Raw genomic sequence first — 21,172 nt, forward strand, 5'->3', positions numbered from 1 at the left:
CAACACTCTGCCATCATCCCATGATTTTCAGGTTGTTCATAAATGTCAACCTTCTCATCAGACTACTACATCGATGAATACATCACCGACCACTACGTGCTCGCCACTTGGTGTCCACCTATCATCCTTGTCGACATCCACCTCTTCTCAGACTACAAAGTCAGTTAGAGATCCTTCATCGACCAAGACTCACTACTGGTTCAACACCCCTTACTGGTATAACCTAACTACACCGGCGGACCATCATACCTGCTGACCTCTTCTCTGTCGGTGGATCAACTTGGCCTTCCATAAAACATGTTGATCCATCTACTAAATCCATTTACTGATTGCATTATTCTTCTCTTTATCTGTCGGTGGTCACATCCCTCTGTTCTTCTTTGCTTCCTTATCGGTGATCCTACTTTATTGGTATATGCTTCACTTCATGTGTAATATTAACATACCTTTACTATCTACCTACACACTCCATCCTTAATACCGATTGAGATCATTACTCACTTCACCCATACCAGTGACCATTCCTTGCCAGTTGTCATCAATGACAACATAATGCCAATAATTAATGGTCATGATACATTCATATGATAGGCCTATGAACAAGTGAATCACCCACCTCACCACATTTGAACACAACTCGATTCTTGCTAAATATATTCTAAATATCTTTCCATGTACCTAGTTGACAACTCACATTTCTCATAGTCAACATGCAACTGATTTCCTCTCTTTACTCGGGTCTTGGTGAAATTAGCTTGGGCATCTTACTAAGTGCTGAGCTTCTAGCTAGATCTATGCTCAGTACACAACACACCTCTTATCATCTACTTGGGACATGGTGAAGTAGAAAGTACATTCCCACCGAGTCTTTAGTGGTCCCACACACTGACAACTACAAGACTCGGAGATCGCCGAACTAGAAAAGCATGACTCACCGAAGGTCGAATATTCAATTCCCTACTAGATGACTCGAGACTCAACCAAACCAGAAAGCACATTCTATTGAGTACTCAGTTCCTTCCTAGGGGACACCTTGGAATAACCAGGTACACTGAGTGGTCCCATAATGCTCAACACCCACTTCTAATTAAATCCTCAAAAGAGGATTTATTTTTCTTTTGTAAATTACTAGCTGAATAATATAGACAGGGATCAATGACCAATGACATTTCTCCACTTCAAATTAGTACTGACCGAGGTGCCAAGTTTAATGGTTTAGAAGAACATTCTCACCAGTTCAATTTCAAATAGTTCTTCAATGGGATCAAAATTTAAGGCTAACAAAAATCTTGTCCAATTAAAAGCATACAACCAAAGTGCAATTTAAATTAAGTATCTAGAGGCCCTAGACCTATAAGGGTTTTTAGAGCTTTATGTAGCTCACTTTATAAATTTTGTATGTGGAGATCTTCCTCAAAGAATTACTATGCTTGTCATTTTGTAATTAGAAGCCCAAATCCCATACTTGATAGTTTAGGGAGTGCAGATCATACCCCATAGACACCCCTCATTACTTCCTATGGTAAAGTAGGAAATCCTTTATTCATAAGGTCTCTAGAACTTTAGGGTAAGAGAGAACAAAAATATTTTGTAGGCCTGAATCTTTATCTGTATGTCATAGATACGCATTTTATTGCAGTGAAGGCCCTATAAAGTAGTATCCTTTGTAGCCTTGAGTAGGATATGTGCTTATCATCTAACTATTTGATAAAATCATTGTGTGATACTAGTAGAGTTAGTCCACTTTTGGTTTAATTTAAACCCTTTCATGCGTAACTCTGAATTTTAGAGTAGTCCAAGTCCATAGCCATATTGTATTATTTGTATTTTGACTATTTGATCACTTAATTTGTCTAAAATTTTCCTCAAAACAACTAACAATTTTTAAAATTTTCTAGAATAGAAATATAATTTTGCAATTGTCTTTTCAATCTTCAAAACCATCCTTCCAATTTTTTCTTTTGACCTATTAGAATTTTACATTTGATCTCAACCATTTTTGGAATTGCCAATAAATTTTTGCATTTGTCTATAATCTATTTCGCAATTGCTAGATCTATTTTTGCAATTGACTATCCAAATCAGTATTGCAAAGGGTCAATTAAATAACATGATTGAGATCAAAAACAATTTTAACTTTGTGATTGATCAATCTTTTATATTATGTAGGCACATCCAGTTCCCTCCTTTTAGAGTCATCTTAATTCCAAAAGATCAAGTCTGCAACATAAATTCCTTTAGTGTCATCTTAGAGTAAAGTCAAGTTTCCAAGAATTAGCATCTTTAGTCTAAGTGTATTAGCTATTCATTCCCAAGGAGATCCAAAAATTCTAGTCTGAGGATTGAAACTTAGTTATCATTGAGATATTAAGAGCTCCCAAGTATTTTTAATCACTAATCAACAAATCCTCAAGTTCAACCCTAATGCCCATAAGTCTAGCTTAGAGTCAAAACTTCTTTTAAATATTCAATTAATCGTTGCCTTACTTTAGGTTAAGGTATCCTTTTAGTGTCATTAGGTGAACATCCACAATCTTATTCTTCTAAATTTCCATAGAACTGGGCACATAAGTTTGCATAGTCCTTGCATTTCAACAATCTTGAAAAAGTCCAAAAACAAATAGGTTAACTTTAGATTTTTTGTCATTGAGCCAAAGTTTCAAAAAATAAAAAATAAAAAACATAGTTTCAAATGCATACTTAGATGCATTAATCTCAAAATCTTAAAAAATAAAAAAACATAGTTTTTCTTCCTTAGTTGCATCAATCTTAAAATTACAAAAAAAAATCCAAAAAATATAGTTGTCATCTTTACCATCCTTTAGTGTGTCAATAGGAGTTCTTCATGCCCGTTACTCGATCACAAAGAGGTAAAAATTCAATGGATCATTACAACAACCCAAATATTAACCCAACGAGCATGATGGACATTGCCTCCTACTCACATAGACAAGGTAGAAGAGCCACAACTTTAACAAGTCATGCCTTAGTGTCCAATCCCAACGATCCATATTTCACAATAAATATCCAAAAGGGTCTAAATGTCAAAGAACTTGATAGTGCACAATAAGACCCACAAGTTGTCACACTCATCAACGCTCTTCTTAATCATGATCCCAATCAATACTTTTTGTTGTTAGCACAAAATGGTGCTAAATTACCCCTAGACATTGATGTCACCACCATAATGCAACTAGGGTCTCAAGTTTCTCAATCTATAGAATAAAACATTTAAGGAATAAAAAATATTTAATATATTGATTCACCCCTTACTCCCAAATTTTTCTATACTAACATATCAAGTATATTTAATATTTTATGTTGTTAATTACTTTTTGTTGGGCATACGAATGAAGGATCAAAATCCTTTTTTAGATTTTTTATTCTAATTTATAATTCATTGGGGGTCCTTCCTCCACTTATTTTAATAAAAAAAAAATCTAACAATCAATTTAAATGTAACATCACAAAAATGAGGTGTGAATGATAAGTTATTTAAACTCTAATGTGTAGCAATGAATTTTAACTCCCAACAAACGGATGCCTATATAAATAAATCGAACACTTATCAACAAAGAATAATCCTTCTATTGTTCCTCTCACCATTATTCTCATAATCGAATAATATATTAATTATTAAATATTATTTTGGAGGGAGATTTTGAATTAAAACAAGAAGAGACATAGAAGCTTTGCATAAAGAAGAAACATAGGCTAAATACCTTAAGCTTCACAACTCTAAAATAAATACTTTAAGCTTCACAATTGAAGCTAACTAAAATTGAATTGCTATGAAAGAATACAAATCTATACACATAAAAATAATGTAAAATTTTTAAAAACAATGATAAATTAGTAATGCACTAAAAAATCTTAAATTTACTTTTAAGTTTCTAAATTCACATAAAAAAATCTTGTTTATATTAAAAATATAAACTATTCTAAATTTTTTTATTACAATATTTAAAAAAATTAGAAACGATTATATCTTCTCATTTCAATTATATCTTAAATTGATATATAAGACAATATTATAAAAAATATTAAAAAAATAAATTGACAAAGTTTCTTAAAAACATACTAAATATTCATATAAAAGTAGAAACAATTATATCTTAATTCTACCATTTTAAAATATTCTAAATAAATTTATATATTTATAATAAGTGTTGTAAAATAATTTATATAAATATTATAAATTATAATAATAGACAATATAAATTAATTTTTATAATTTTTTACTATTTATTAATAATTTGAAGTGTTGCACTGATTATGTTTGCCAAATATTTAAATAATGGACGGAGAGAGTACATTTTTAAAGTCTTAAATTTGCCTTTGGGTTCTGCTATTTGGAATTTCCTTTGTAAATGTAGATCAGTTATTTTGCCTCATCTCTCATGGATTGTTCATAATGGTAGAAAGGTCAGATTCTAGGATGAAGTATGGAATGGACACACACCTTTGGTGAATATTAGGGATTGGTCTCCTCTGATCACTTTTCTTTCCTCCCTTTGGGGTGTTTTTGTAGCAGATTATTTTGAAATTGTGACTAGTGGACCCTTAAGCTAGCTAGATGGAAGTTGATTGATTTCTTAGATAATGATCAAAGCATGAATTTAGATTTTGAAAAGATTTTGGGGGATAGAATTGTATTTCTTTCTAATTCTGAGGATGAACTTATTTGGACAAAGAATATTTTTGATAAGTACACTGTTAAAGATGGTTATAACTCTCTTATGCTTGCTAAAGATTTATCTTCTTGGCCTTATAATTTGTTTTCACATTCGGCTTGTCTTCCCAAAACTGGAGCCTTTCCTTGGTTGGTAGTTCAGGACAAAGTCCTTACAGGAATGAGACTATACAGGCTTGGTATTACTGTTGTTTTCCCTTGTGTCCTTTTTAACAAAAATTTGGAATCTTCTTCACACATATTCTTTCATTGTGATTATGCTTATGAATGTTGGCAGTGGTTGTTTGAGAAGTTAAATATATCCTTTGTTATTGGTAAGGATCTCATTTCCCATTTTAGATCTAGGCCCTTTATGTTTGCCTTATCTTTTTATGCATGCCTTTGGATCATATCTCCATCTATTGTGATTTGGAATATTTGGCTAGAGAGAAACAACATGATATTTAAAAAAAAAAGGTCTCCTATGTCTGAGGTTCTATTAAAAATTGAGTCTTCAATCTCTGAGGTTGCTTTGTCATTTATTTATAAGAATTTGGAAAATCTTACTTCTTTTTTGCACTAGGATAGTAGAGTTACTAGAGTTTGAAAGCTGCTGTCAGTTTTGCCCTCTCATGGTTCAATTTTAAAAAAGAATGATGCAATAGGTAAGAGATGCTCTACTAGATGCAAACCTCCTTTGTAGGGGCACTTTAAACTTAATTTCGATGGGGCCTCTCATGGTAACCCTAGGCCGGCTAGGGTAGGCATGGTAATTTATGATCAGAATGTAAATTTTATTCGAGCTAAGTGTCATGCTATTGGTTTTAAAACTAACAATTATGTGGAATTTCATGCTTTATCTTTTGGATTGGATATGGCAATCTCTTTGGGAATTAAGGACTTAATAATTGAAGGTGATTCTATGGTGATTATTCAATGTATTATGAAAAAGAAATCGAATTGTTGGAATTTGCAGCATATACTTGATCCCATTTTACAAAAATTAGAATTGTTTGAATCTTTCTTGGTATCCCATTGTTACAAAGAAGTTAATAAGATTGCGGATTATTTGGCAAATTTAGCCATTGATAGCAATGCTAATCAGCGAGAGGTGGATTTTGAGGAAATTCCTTCTAGGGTATGGGAAGGTTTGCAACAATAGTCATATGATTTTCTTGAGTAACGTCGATGTAAAATTTTATGATGATAATTATTCCCGCTTTCCCCTTTCATTTCAGGTATTCATGTTCGTTGTCTGGAGAAGAGTTCGAGGGCATGGTATTTGATATAATAGTGTTTTTCCAAAGGTTTTTTGATACTTTCTTTTTTGGCAGGATGGTTTTTGGCTCATGGGTTTTGGCACAGGGCTTTGGAAAATTTTGTCTTCTTCCATTAACAGCAGCTATGGAGTCTACATTTGAAAATTATCCGATGGGTTTTTTATGGCAAATTGTCATATGGAATCTATACAAAACTAATATTATATGTGTTGTGACTGCATTTTGTATGTGGTTTTGGGTGGGGTGTATAAATTGATCCGTTAGATACTATAGGTTTATTTTATGAGCTGTGACCGAAGGTTTTCTTCTTAGGGTTCTTTCCTCTGGTATGCTCTTTGAATCCTGTGTAAAAAATAAAGCAAACACAAAATGAAGCAAACACAAAATTTATTGTTATTTTTTATATGTTTTAAATGGATTGTTTCAATAGCATTTCTTAAGACATTTCTAACATTACATTTCACCTCTTTCTTGTGTAATTAACTCTCTCACCATAATTAATTTCATTACAAGAATGTCAACCCATAGAAACTATTTAAACTAGTTATTAGTTCTGCCATAGAAATATTTTTCTTTATAATAACCCATCACTTTTTTAATTGAAAAATAAATTATATTAAATCAATAAAACCTGAAGCTGAAACTTGACTGCCATCCTTTCACCTTAAGTTTGGGTTGAAATGACTTAAAAAAAAATTCTTAAGAATCCTTTATATCTCAACATTGAGAAAGGTAGGCACCTTAAATTTAGGTTAAAATGAGAAAATCTTACAATACTTTATATCTGAACATTGAAGAACATCTTTGTCAAAACCCTTCTTTTAAATTATATGCTGCTACTTCTATAAATTTATCATTTTGCCTAATAAAATACAAATAATCTCCTACAACGACACATTTCTCATAACTTCTCTTAAAACAGGGAGGGAGAGAAGTTGGTGGCATTATTGCAAACTCTCTCCACTTCCAAAGCAGCTTGAATCTTTGTTGTCTTGAAACAACTCCAAGATAATCATATACCCTTTCTTAAAAAATCCTTCCTCGTTAATACCACTAGAACAAAAAAACCATATTAATTGTAAACATATTATCAATTTCAAGAATGAGGTCGGCTAATTCAGCTATTCTCACAGGATTAATAAAAGCACCATTAATACCTATTGGCCCCACTTCTGTATGAAAGAAAAGAATGCCATTGTACCCAACCATTGGGGAGCTGTGGTCAAAAGACATTTGGTTAAAAAGAGCCATATTAAAGAAAGGAACAATAAAAATTAAATATTTAAAGAGAGAAAATTAACATATACATTGGTTTCAGGTCCATGTAAAATCTGTTTATCTTTATCAAAAACATATAGATTGGGTAATTTGATAAAAATATTTGTGTATATTCTTAATGGTGAAATTTGCATAGCCAAGCAAGTTTTCATAAATTTATGTATGGTGTAATTTTTTGTAAAGTGGAGTTTATATATTTTATTTTTTGTGTATTTGTTCTTATATTGTAGTTATGCATTGATTTTGGTCAAACAATTTATTATTGTTGTGAAATTTGTATTTTTTTTTATATAGAAATAATTTTGAATAATGTAGAATTAATTAAATTTAAATTTGTTATTTCTATTCATTTCATAGTTATTATGAGTCAATTTGGTATATGCTTCATAAATTTAATTTCTATGTTTATGTATTTAAAGCTACCCAATGTGTAATCATTCACAAACAATTGGATTTTGAAATCCTCACTGAAAAGAAGAATCCTTTTACATTTGGAGTAATATAGGATCTTAGCCATCATCAGAGTCATCTAGAACACCCACATGCAGGATCATTTTCTTCAATATTTTCATGCTATTGTAAATCAATCCAACTAAGTGAGTTGACCTATGATTTCTTGGTTCCTACAATCAAACAATTGATCTAGGATATTTTTCAATGTTTGACTAATCAATAGCAAACAATGAATAATAGAGATCCTAAAAATTTGGTTCAATATATTTAGCATTGCATTCAATCAAGATCACATGTAGCCATACAATTATTTCAACCCCCTAGAGTCTCCTATTAAGGAGCTTAAGGAATATTTCATAGAGTTATCATTAATTTTTTCCTCGATGCCTATTTTGAATTCCATTTGAGTTGTTGCAAAGATATTAAATAGATCCACAACTTTATTATTAGTATGAGTTTTTAGTTTTTCTTGAGAAAATTTATTCATCATTTTAAAAAGAATATAAAAATGAAAACTTAGAAGAATATCTCATAGATTTATTGTTGATTTTCACTACAATCTTTATTTTTTTACAATATTTACACCACTAGAAAGATACTGAAGAGTTCTACAACTTTACACTCTATTGATTATTGATGGATCTCAAAATAATAGAAAAAAAATTAAATTTACATGCATCACAAGATCAGAATTTATTCTCTCGCAAATATGAAATAATCTACCGGCAATCACTAAAGTGTATATCATTAAAATTATAGGTCTCTCCAATATATTTTCAATAGTCCAAATAACATCCAAAATAGTTTGTTCTTATTGGATTCAAAATCCACATTTGTACCCCTCCTTATGGATATCTATCATTGTCCTTGTGTTGCGATGTTCCCTTTGCTACAAATCCACCTCTACTAGATCTAGTGGTCAATCTATCTTCTCCTACTAGCAGTCTTCTTGACATGCAGTTGGTAATGTGAAAGTTATCATTGGGGAAACTAGCCCTAACTTTAAGGCATTAGGTCCCTCTTTAGATATAGGTGGGAACTCTTCTCCTAAGAAAGCTATTGGTTCTGTTGGGGTCATGAGTCTCCTAGTTTGTTTTGCCTCTAAGAAATGAGTATCTTATGTAGATTTGTTACATAAAATTATGTCAACTAATAATCTAACCAAAGCTTCAACCACTCTTGGTGCTACTTTGAAAGTGAAGGATTCTATCAAGATGCTTATTCTCCATACTTGTACTACTCTTGTGATTCCTCTAGAAAAATTAACATTAGAATGTGAGGATTATTTTTTCTAGAAAGAGTTTAATATACATTATTTTTTCTATTTTTGGCCTCCATTTTTTGATTTGCACCACTAGTTTCATGAGGTTTGGTCTCCTCTAGTCAAGGGTAAAATGGACCTTTATCCTTTTGCTAGCGGTCTTTTCATTGTTTTCTTCAATTATAACAATGATCAATAGGCTATGCTTGGCATTCATACTTGGAGATGGGATTCTCATCCCCTTCTTAGTGCATGCCTAGGTTTATACTTTAAATTCTTTGAAAGATTCTACTAATATTTTTCCTATGTGGGTAATATTTTCTTATCTTCTACTTCATTTGTAGTGTGATGAAACTTATGAAGCTATTGGTAATACTTTAGGTAGATTCTTGAAGGTGTACTTGTGACCAAAGACTTTAGTCATACTTCATTTTCTTGCATTTTAGTTTAAGTTGATCTTTTAAAATATGTGCCTAGTGAGGTCATTCAATAGGTTAATGATAGTTCTTGGTGTCAGTGGAAGTTATGAGAGGATTCGTTTTCATTGCAGGTATTTTTTTGCTACAACGCATTTGTCTTCTAATTACTCTCATACTACTCACACGTAGTCATCCTCAACTTGGTGGAGAAATTTCCTTCATGACCACCTTACTATTTTTCTTGATTTTTATGAGGAATAATAATTTCCTATTCTTGTATTTGTACTAGCCCACCTTCTTCTATTGATTCCTTATTTGGGATTGTTAAAGAGGTTTCACTATCCCCATCACCTATATCTTTAAGTATTGATGATAAATATAGTTGGACAATAGTACAAAAAATGAAGAAATATGTAGAGTTGGCTAAGGTTATTTCTAATTCTTCTTATTCCTAACTTTGTTTCCTCTTCACTAACCTAGTTGTTTTCTTTGTAATAGGTTGTGGGCCTTGTCAAAAACCTACTTTGTTTGTTAGTGTAGTTTTTCATTCCCTTGCCCTCTAAGTCTTTGGTTTTAAAAATTTGTGATCTGATTTGTATAGGTTAGGGCCCTTCCCCACTTATATAAATCAAAAGCATAAAGATTAGATAATAAAAATTATGTAAAAGATATGAAATAACTCTTTGATTGTGAAAATATAGATCAAGATTTAAAAAAAAAAGTATGGTACAATTAACTTAGAATGAGACAATTCAATTCAAAACAACGTTATGAGAGATTATATTTGCCCCATATAGAAATGCTATAGAATCACATATTCAACCAAACACATGATCTAGAGGTTAATTCCAAATAGAGAGTACTTTTTGAAAGAAATCAAGCTATGCAAAAACTCTTCCTAAACTAATCATAGAGGAGAGTAATGAGAAAAGTTTAGATTTATTACAATTATGGACAATATAAACACATATAAAAACAAAAGCAAAATTATTTTGAATAAATTTTTAACATGGGTAAAGTCCTTTTAGGAGAAAAACCAAACACTCAAAACCATGAAGCAATTGTATCACCAAAAACAAATATTACAATACAATAATGGGTACAATTCCTTACATTTGAGTAATATTTTTTCTTATTAGTAAGAAGGGGTTATTGGCTCTAGACAAGTCAAGGTCACAAGAGGCACCTTTGCCCTAACTAGATCAAATACAAAGATTCTACGTGTTAACACTAGTTTTGAAATAAGGAAAAAGATTCATCATATGGGTCATTGTAGATTTATACATTCTATACCTATATACAATTTCAGTTAGGCCTCACTTTAGCATTTTGGCCATCCATGCTCTAATTATGTCTGATTCTATTCGCACTGACTTCAAATTGCAAAACTTATTTTTCACCTAGTTCAATGACCCTTTGTTCAACCATAATAGCCTAGAAGATGGTACTCCAAATGTCATTGTCCTTGGAAAATGATTCCCCAAGTGCCCTTGTATAGCTTAAACGGGCCCAATTTTGGACCGTCCAATGATCAAAAAATGTGGTTGGAATTCCTCTCCCTTGTTGACCTACTTCGTAAATTCAAACACGTTTCATGAGGTAAGTTATAAAAGAAATTCTTACCCCCTCATTTGAGAGATATCTCTACATGTCGATCTATGACATGATTCAATTATTCATATTCAAGTGAGAAAGTAATCAAGAATTATCAAGGTAATGCAGATGGCATCCATGATCAAGCTATTATGAAGAAAGTATACATTCCTACATGACAACCTTTTAATGGAGACTTCAACACAAAGGAGATTTATGAGGGCATAAATTTCCATTTCAACATTTCAATTTCAGATGTAGCCTGCACCCTTTCAATATTGGTGTTGATTAGTTGTACATAGGAAAATATTATACTTTAAATTCTTTGAAAGATTCTACTAATATTTTTCTTTTATCTTTATTTTCATATCTCTTTTTTGGAGAGGATTTTTGTCCGAGGAGGTTTTCTCCTTTTCTTCATTTGTAAGAGATTAGTTTCGTGATTAGTTGTACATAAGTACTAACATGGCCTAGATGCTAGAACTATCATCGTATCATTTTGCTCCTTAGGGAGGTGTTAAAGTAAATAGGTTTTCCCTATTTGTGGTTCTTCAGTCTAACTTAGGCACATATTATTATTACACATTTTCGGGTGATTTATATCTTCTGTCTTTCGTGGAAGTTATAGCAATTGTTGGTCTTGACATGGGAAAATTGCTCCAACATGGTATCAAAGCCTGTAGGCTAGCTCTTCTTTCCCTTCGAGGAATTCACTAGTCTAGTTGAGATCCTGTCTCTCGGCAGCTATGTAATTGGTTATGGCAGAGCTCAAGTTCTCTATTATTAGCGCATCAAGCATTTTTGCAGTCTATTCGTAGGCTCATCTTATCAATTCCTTGCGACATACAAGCTGGATTGGTCTTTAGTTCGAAGCTTCTAATTCTGCAGATCAGCATATATCGTCCTTTGCCCAGGTTGAAAGTATTTTGAAGCGGCATTCGACGATTAATATTTTTGGTTGCAAACTTATTGTAAGCTCGTTGCATTATTCTTATTTTTTAGGTTGCATCCCATACTTATTTCTCTACAAGCAAATCCATTTCATTTCTTATTGGGGTGTTTGTTATTTATGCCAACTCATCTCAAAACTAGTAAATGAATCTGTACACTGCATCAATCGTGGCATCTATTTCTCATTACCTTCAAGGGTTGCTATTTCCTATTGGGTGCGAATTTCTATTTGGCAGCCTATTAGATGATTCGTAGTTTTTGGTTGCTTCTTTTACAGTTGATTTCCTTTCTAATTACCTTTGGTAGTTGCACCGTATTGTCGAGCAATTTCATGAGTGGTACTGGGAAGTGTCTTTATAAGTTCGAGCTAGTCGTGCCATTAAAGTTTGAGTACCATTTCCTCTCTTAGAGCAATTTTTTTATTAGCCAATTTTTCATTTATCATTAATTATTTCGAAGAGGAGAAATTATGTATAATGGAGAAATGGAATTATCACTCATTTCTAATTGTTTCATTTGTTTCCACGTTTATATGATTTAGTTCTTCTATCTAGCACATCTTGTAAGTGTTGCAAGGTGTGCATCCTTGATCTCTTTGTGTTGTGCAGCACAACGATCGGGTTTGTGAGATGGCTTAACTATCTCCTGTGGATTCTATAAGTCTAGTGGTTGTATTGGGTATTAACATGTTGACCTTTTGATGCAATGACAACCGCACTTGTAACAACTGGTATCAGAGCTTGGTCACAGGTTCAAACCCCTCGCTTGCGCTTGGGGTGGGGGTAAATTGTTGCAAGGTGTGTGCCCTTGGTCTCCTTCTGCTATGTAGCAGAACACTTGAGTTTGTGACATGGCTTAACCACCTCCTGTGAATTCTACAAGTCTAGTTGTTGAATCAAAAATTAACAAGTCAATCTTTTCGTGCAACGACAACCGCACTTGTAACAGTAAGTTATTTTCTTGAAGGTGTAAGAGAGATAACATCGTAGGAGTCATTTCTATGCATGTCACTAATGACATCTTGGATTCCATTATAGATTTCAAGTGTCCTCATGCTCTTTGGGCCTATAGTTTGGAATTATATGGAGATTGTGATTCAAATTCATTCTTAGATGATCATATTTCACATTGCAATGTGCCTCTTCATCCTGTAGAGACCCTATGATTATGATACTATTATGGAATTTTCTACTCTAAAGGAACTTGAGACTGTAATGGTGAAAATTAGGGTTTTACCAATTAAGGTAGCAAAACCTCTATTTTTTCTTAATTAGCCATTAAATTGAAAGAGGTGTGGACCTAATAGATATAAGCTTATTCCCTCTTGAGAAAAAGTTTAAAATTTTGATTAGGTACACTTGGTCAGGGTTTTGCCCTCTTTCTAAGTTGAATCATGAAAATGCTGAAATTAGGGTAAAATAGGTGATTATTTAAGAAATTGGGCATAAATAGTGAGCTACAGTCATCATATGGAGACACCAACTTGGTTCTAAGAAAATAAAGATGTTTCAAGTCTATTCTCAAAAGTTCAACCTGATATTTTAGGACCAAGTAGTATCAATTCACCACAGTCCTCTGAATTTCTCGTCATCAAAAGGTGAACTTGTTCGTCTTTGCAAATCTTGTCCATCCTCTTGAGCGTAGCTTTGAACATGTTTACTGTAGACAAAAAGAAAGGGGAAATTGTTGAGAATAAGGGTTTTCCTAAGTCGAACCTCACTCTAGGAATTAACCTTGAATGAATAAATGCAAATGCTAAAATAAATGCTAGATAGATATACCTCAAATCTACACTTACTAATGATGGTGCTTTGCCCTTTGACCCTAATCACATATCTTGTATGAAATGGCATGAACATGAAAAAACCCTCATCACACACACATGCTTCCAAGAAAAGTGACATGACTTTTCTCCATAATGGTTGAATTATGAATATGTAGTCTTGAAGATCTCTGAAAAATGCTTAATGATGAATGGTTCACAGATACAAGAATGCTTTAGGTAGATAATGGATGGAGACTTGGAATGCTTAACTGAAATTAGGTTGCTAAAATATCTTTATATAGGGGGTTCTAGGTAAATTACTGATTAGGATGACCTCCAATGGTCATGCAAAGTCATGAAGATCAAAACTTATAGTTGAGATAAATGGCCGAACCCATTTCAAATTAGGGCCTAGTTGAGCAGGACCATGGTATTTTAGGGTACCATAGACCAAACCATGACATTTCACGCCCTAGTCCTACCTCAATCATGACCAAAATAATGTAAAAATAGAGTGGTCATCCCATCGTAGGATCCACAAAAGGTTGTTCATGGCCTCAAAGCTAGAGAGTTAGTACAAACGGACCCAAAAATGTGATGAGGATAGGAAATGCTAAATTAGGGGTAGAAAAATGTGGTGTAAATTGTCCTGATGATAATTTACAATGCTACATTTATCCCCCACTTTAATAGGAGTATGAACCTATGCAAATACTCTTGGTAAAGTAGATAAAAGATGAAAGATAGGAGCCATTAGGAGAACAATCACACTTGGAGTATAAGACATCACTAATTTTGGGGAACCAAGTCCCCAATCTTACAATCTTAACTCACAAAATCGATTGCAAGTGTACACAAAAGAAAAAATTTTAAAAAAAGGAAAAAAAAAAAGTGAAACAAAAGAAAAGAGCCACAATATAAAAGCTAAAAACTAAAAACAAGACCTCAATTCAACTACCTGAAGAAACTTCGATATCAAAATATCTCAACAACTAATATCACTCTTGAAAATGTCATCACAAGAACACAAGTGATCACATAAAAAGAGAAAGAGCACACATCATCAATGAACTACAAATAACAAAGCTATGAGCTCATGAGGAGATGAAAATGGAGAGGCATGGATACACATTCTAGTTGTGTTTTTCTAGGTGATCCATAAGACAAAGAATGAGAGAAGACATGGATACACATTCTAGTTGTGTTTTTCTAGGCGATCCATGTTGGCAAGGAGAGTAGAAATAGTGTAGTCGTGTTTTTCTAGTTTCACTCATCCTACTATGTATGCAATTGTCTAGTTTTAGGTGTGAAGCATCCTATATAAGAGTTTGTTTTCTCTAGTTTCAAGCATGAAACAACCTATGTAAGACATGAAATGAAAATAAAAATGTGTTTCTGGTTTTGGGAACATCTCCTATAAGAGTTTGTTCGCTCTAGTTTTGAGTATTTGTAACCTCATCTAAGAAAAATATATGTCTAGTTTCAAGATCATCTTGTGTAAGAGTTTTTTTATTTTGGTTTCAAGAATGTGCACACCATATAAGACATATATAAATTTTGTGTTGGGTTTTGCGCATGAAGCATCTCTTCTAAGAGTTTGTTTTCTCTGGTTTTCAAAATGAATGCCCCATTTAAGATATCAAAAAATATAGTACATATGTTACAAGTTTGGGTGAAATGAGTTGCTGATATGTTATTATTGATGTCAACATGATTTGGTTTTCATTAGTGGCTGGTTGGTATAGTTGATGTTGAGTTTCCTATGCAATTGTGCTAAGAGATTTGCTCCACATTTTTTGTATATTGTACGTCTATCCATGTGGTTTGGACATGTTGTTAAGAAGTGCTTAGAGATGTTAGTTATAGGATTTGGTGCTCCAGATTGTTTTGCTAAGTTATGTTCACTAATTTGTGACAATCTTTGATAGTGTTTCTCTGTGAAATGCATGCTCCACATTTCTTTTTGTTATTGTTTCTGATGTTGCAGTTTTTGGAGATAAGCTGGTAATATCCTTAGCTTCATTCTATTCAGTTGGCATGATTTCTTGGGTTTTGGAGGCATGGTTTCAAAGTTCAATGGTGTTTACTCCAAGTTTGGCCAACCTCAAGTGTTTACGATTCACATTGTTGTTTTGATGATTATGGATCAATCTATAATATATATGATGTTTATTTTGTTCTTAGTTAAGATGTGTGTGGATATACTTTACATTCTTTTCCATTGCAAGAATGTTTAGTGCCAACCTAATTTGAATTGTGTTTAGTTAAGATGCTCAGCTGACCTTGATAAATTTTGCATATGTAAGGATGATATAAATAAAGGATAATTTGTTGAGGATGGATAACAGATGGGCAATAAATTGTAATTCGTGGAATATGTGTCTGTGATGAAGGTGTGTGAAAGATGATCTATCTCCTTGATTGTTTGAGTTGGTGATAAGTGTTGTTTCAGTTAGTGATTAGTGTTCTGATTAATTGAAAAATAGGTTTTGAGGACCTGAAACCATTACAACATAGTTAAATAGAAAGCTGGGAAAATAGAGTCCACATACAAAGCGATTGGTCAAAAAACCATCAAACAGAAAAAATAGCTAAACAACAAAAAACAGAAAAGGACCCAAGGAGACACTACATAGTAATTTTCTTCAGCAGATCCTCTACCTTTGTCACCAGCTCATCATAAGTCGCCCCAACTACTTTTAGCTCCTCCAGGTCCTTATTCACTTTCTTTTCCTTCCTCTTTCCACACGTGTGGGTTTTGGGACCTTGGGCTTCCCTAGTTCCTTCTGCATCCAAGTCAATTTCTTGGGTTTCCTTTTCATCATCAAGCTTGCTGATGAGGGTATGGGTGTTGTTGGCTGAGATTTTTAGAATGCTGAGACTCTGCTCCACAATGTTCTTGAGGCACTCCTCTATCTTGTCCACTTTGGCAACTGTATCTGAGAACGTTTTCTCGCTAGTTTTCGATAGGGTTTTTCTATCCTGTATCTCCTTTTCAATTTTCTCAAACCGGGGATTAAAGGCATCTCTGATGTCTTCTGCTTTGGCAATTGTGTTCTTCAGATCTTTGATATAATCGGCCATAGTGTTCCCCTCTCCAATGTTAATGGTCTCCAAGATCATGACTCTATTGCAGAGTTTTTTGTATTCATCCGCAGTATTCTTATTCCCATCAATAAGCCATTCAATGGTTTTCATAAAACCCTTCAAGGCCTCGGGGCGAGGACCAGGAGAAGGAGTAACTTTACCAGGGGTTATCTGTTCATCTTTAGCGATATGGAGGGCAGAAATAGTGTCGACAACCCTGAGGGTCTCCTCCATAGTCTCCATCTCCAGGCTTTGTTCATCTTCCAGGGTTCTTGTTTGCTTATCCTCTTCCGATTCCTTGCCTGTCTCCTCTGGATCTTTGCTAGTCTCCTCTGTTTTCTTTTGCATCTTCCTGGGTTGGGCTTGGTTCTTACTTTTTTCCTTTAGCACTCCCTTAGGGTTCTTCTTCTCCTCAGAGAAATCAGAATCCTCTTCTTCCAAAGAAATACTAATCAAGGGTTTGCTTTGGGGTTTTTTTCTCTTAGAAGATGAGGGTCTTGATTTCCTCTTCTTGCTCCTCTCATACTCTGAGTCATCAGAGCTCTCCTCATTATCAGTCGAGGAATCATTATCTGAATCCTCCTCCTCTGAGAAATCAGATCAGACATTTCTTCTTCCGAATCCATAGAGAGCTGCATTCAGTTGATTTTACTAGCCTTTAAATGATCATAAATGAGGACCATAAGTCCCTAGTGCATTGCAGTGTCACCCCGAGGATTTTCTTTATATGCTTTTAGGGACGCATTCATAGAATAGAGCAAGAAGTAAGGGAAATTCACCTTATCATTATGCCTAAAATGATTTAAGAGGACAAAGTGATATCCATATACTTTTGTAAACCTGCCATCTAGAGTTATATACGTCATTAAAACAAAGAGAATTTCCCACCAGGGTTTTGCAAAAGCCCTGGGCGGGTAATAGGTTTTACTCAACTTTACCAGTCTTTTCTTCTCTTTCTCCATGACTGGGTACCTTTCAATGGCTTCCCTGCTGACCTTCCTGTCTCTGTAGAAGTTGCAGCCCTCCCTTTTGAGTCCCATAGCTTTAGCTATTAATTCTTCATCTTTTTCCACCAGTTGGTCGCCCATTTTAAGCTTGCCCTTCTTCCAATTTTTGTAGAAGATGCTGGTTATCTTTCCATCACAGCCATGGAGTCTCTCAATGAAGCTCGAAAGACCACCCTTCTGCAAAATTTCCCACACCTCTTCTTTCTATTTCCACTCCTTGCAACTTCCTGGCTCATATCTTCTCCTATTTCCGCCCATGGTGTCATTTCTCGCAGTCAAGTTTAGGTTACAGAGCTGGTGAAATAGAAAGCTTGTCGAAGTTAAAACAAAAACCTAGAAAGCATGCGTAGCATTAGTGATTTGATAGGTTATAATGTACGTTCTGCTAGCTTTAATGTTATAATGAGTAATTCCCTCATTATCGAAGTAACTCGAAGTGCTTACTTCAGTAGATATCATAATTGCCCTATCAATCAAGATTCTTTGGGGCACTTTGATATCTTTCATTTATTAAGATTTGTCTTACATCTCTGGGAAGACCGCTCTCACCTACCCATGTGGTAATTGTCTCATTCTTCACCGCCACATTTGCAGCCCAATCAGCAGAGCAGTTGGCCTCCCGATATATATGGGATATCAGTTAGTGATTAGTGTTATTTGAGTTGGTGAAAAGTGTTGAGTAGTGTGGACTTTCATGTATTATCTATAGGAAGCAGTGAGCCAAAGGTATCTAAAGATCTTAAGGTTGCAAGGGTACATCAGTAGTGGATTATTTCTCTTTTATTCTTCTTCATCTGGGTAGTGAGCCTTTCTTTCTTTCTTCTAGGTAATAAGCCCTTTGGCAGTGATCCTTTGGCAGTGAGCCTTTCTTTGTAAAAATCACCTTAACTGGTGTCACCCTAACAGGTTTTCATATATTAATTTTTTTTTTATCTACAGTTATTCCTCTAGTAGGGTTTTCTATGTCAAATCTACTATTTCATTGTGTATGATGTGTTTTTCTTTTCATGTTCTTTCATGCTCATATATTTATGTAGATTAAGTAATAAAAGTTAAGTTGTTGTGGATCTGATTTAATAAAAATATTTCAAAAGTTGTGTGCACAACTAATTCAGCCCCCCTCTTAATTGTCTTATGCATAAGAACATTCAATAATTGGTATCGGAGCTTGACCACTTAAGGAGATCTTGATGGTGCACAAAATAACAATTCCTATGATAGATGGATCTAACTATGCTTTCTAGAAAGTAAGGATGCAAGGTTACCTGATTACTCTTGGTTATGAAGTTTGGAAGTCTATTACACAAAAGTACATTAAACCATTGCCTGGGTTGAACACTCTGGATGAGATCAAGGAATTTGAAGATAATGAAAAGGCAAAGTTTTCTATGCTTAGTGCTCTTTCTAAGACCAAATTAATAAAATTTATATCTTTGGAATCTACTCATGATATTTGGAATAAATTAGAAAATACATATGAAATAAATGATATAGTCAAAGAAGCTAAGTTATAGAATGGTAAGACTAAGTATGAATACTTGTGGATGGAAGAAGAAGACAATATAACTAGCTACCTACAGAAGATAGATGATGTTATAAATGAGATTAGAGGTCTTGGTGGTAACTTTTTAGAAGATGAAGTTGTGATAAAGGTGTACTTAGAACTCTTACTAAACCCTATCGCTCCAAGGTTTTAGCAATAGAAAAAATCACATAATCAAAATAAGTATACTAGACAATAATTGTATGGCTCATTACTTGCTTTTGAGATGAGAGAATTTGGTACTATAAGTGCAAGAACAAAAACTGCATTTAAGGTTACTTAATCAACAAAAGATGAGGAATATGATGAAGAAATATTTGATGAGATTGACGTGAGCTTTGTGAGAAGAATGAAGAAAGGAACTGAAAAGTACAAAGGTAAGTTGTCATTTGAATGTTTAAGTTGTGGAAAGATATGTCATTATGCTTCTAGATGTCCCGATAGAATTGCAAATCAAAAGAACAAGGAAATCAAAGGAAAATTCAATAGGAAGGCATATTATATTAGCAAATATGGTAATATTTTAAACTATGAATCTTATTACGAAGAAGAGTGATTTTTTGTTCTTGGTAGTAAACGAACAATCTGGTTTTCCTAACAATGGAAAAATTGTGAAGTAAAAACCTCCAGAAGATGCTACTTAAATTGAAGGTACTATTGTATCTTCTTTTCATGCTAGAAGATAGAAATATGAATAGATTATTAATAGTGGATATTCAAATCATATGATTGGTGACAATTGTAAGTTTGTAAAGCTTGGAGAATATGATGAAGGTGTTGTAAGGATTATTTCAATTCAAACTGTGAGAGATTTCTCAAAGATTACAAAGCCTGCTAATGATATTTGCAAAGAATGTAAAGTTAGAAAAAAAAACAAGGAGAACTTTTAAAGTTAAGGAACAATCTTATACTGGACTATTGGAATTAGTGCACACTGATCTTTGTGGCCTGACTAGAATAAGAAGTCAAAAAGGTGATAGGTATTTCAAGCTCTTAATTGATTATTACTCTAGAATGACTTGGGTTACTTTACTAAAAGAAAAAGCTGAAGCTCTAGAAAAGTTCAAGAAATTCAAGGCTATGGTTAGAAATGAGATGGATAGAAGAATCAAATATTTGAGGTGTAACACAGATGGAGAGTTTACTTCTTATTAGTTCAATACTTTATGAGGATATTGGAATAAGAAGGTACTTGTCTACTCCTAGGATGCCACAACAAAATGGTGTGGTTGAGAGGATGAATAGAACAATTCAAGAGGCTTCTAGAACAATGATGAATGAGGCAAATCTATCAAAAATCTACTAGAAAGAAGCAATACATATTGTGGTATACAAAATTTAAAAAGTATAGATTAGAAGGAACTATGGAAAGACATATTATGAACTATGGTATGGAAGAACAATATGGATTATTTTAGAGTATTTGGAAGTAAATGCTATATCAGAAGTGAAGAAGAGAATTTGGGAAAAGTTTGACACAAGAGTTGATGAAGGTATATTTCTTGGCTATTATACTAAAATAAAATGTTACAAATGTTATAAAAAAATAATGGGAAGAATTATTGAAAGGACAAATATGAAAGTTGATGAAGACATTCTAAATAATACAATTGTAGAGATAGCATGTGAATCAGATGAGTCTATCGGTAAACAAGAAGAGGAAAAGGGTGAAGAAATAGAAGTGTGGAATGATAAGGAAGATGCTCCATAAATTCCTCAGAAGAACCATTCATATAAATAGATTATTGGAGACAAAAATAGAGGTGTTATCACAAGAAGTAAAGCTTTTGATGAACAAGTAAACTTATGCTTAATTTTAGAAATAGAGTCAAAGACAATAAAAAAAGCTTGCAGTGATTAGCA

This window comes from Cryptomeria japonica, chromosome 10 (genome assembly GCF_030272615.1).
Source record: "Cryptomeria japonica chromosome 10, Sugi_1.0, whole genome shotgun sequence".
In the NCBI taxonomy this organism is placed as follows: Eukaryota; Viridiplantae; Streptophyta; class Pinopsida; order Cupressales; family Cupressaceae; genus Cryptomeria; species Cryptomeria japonica.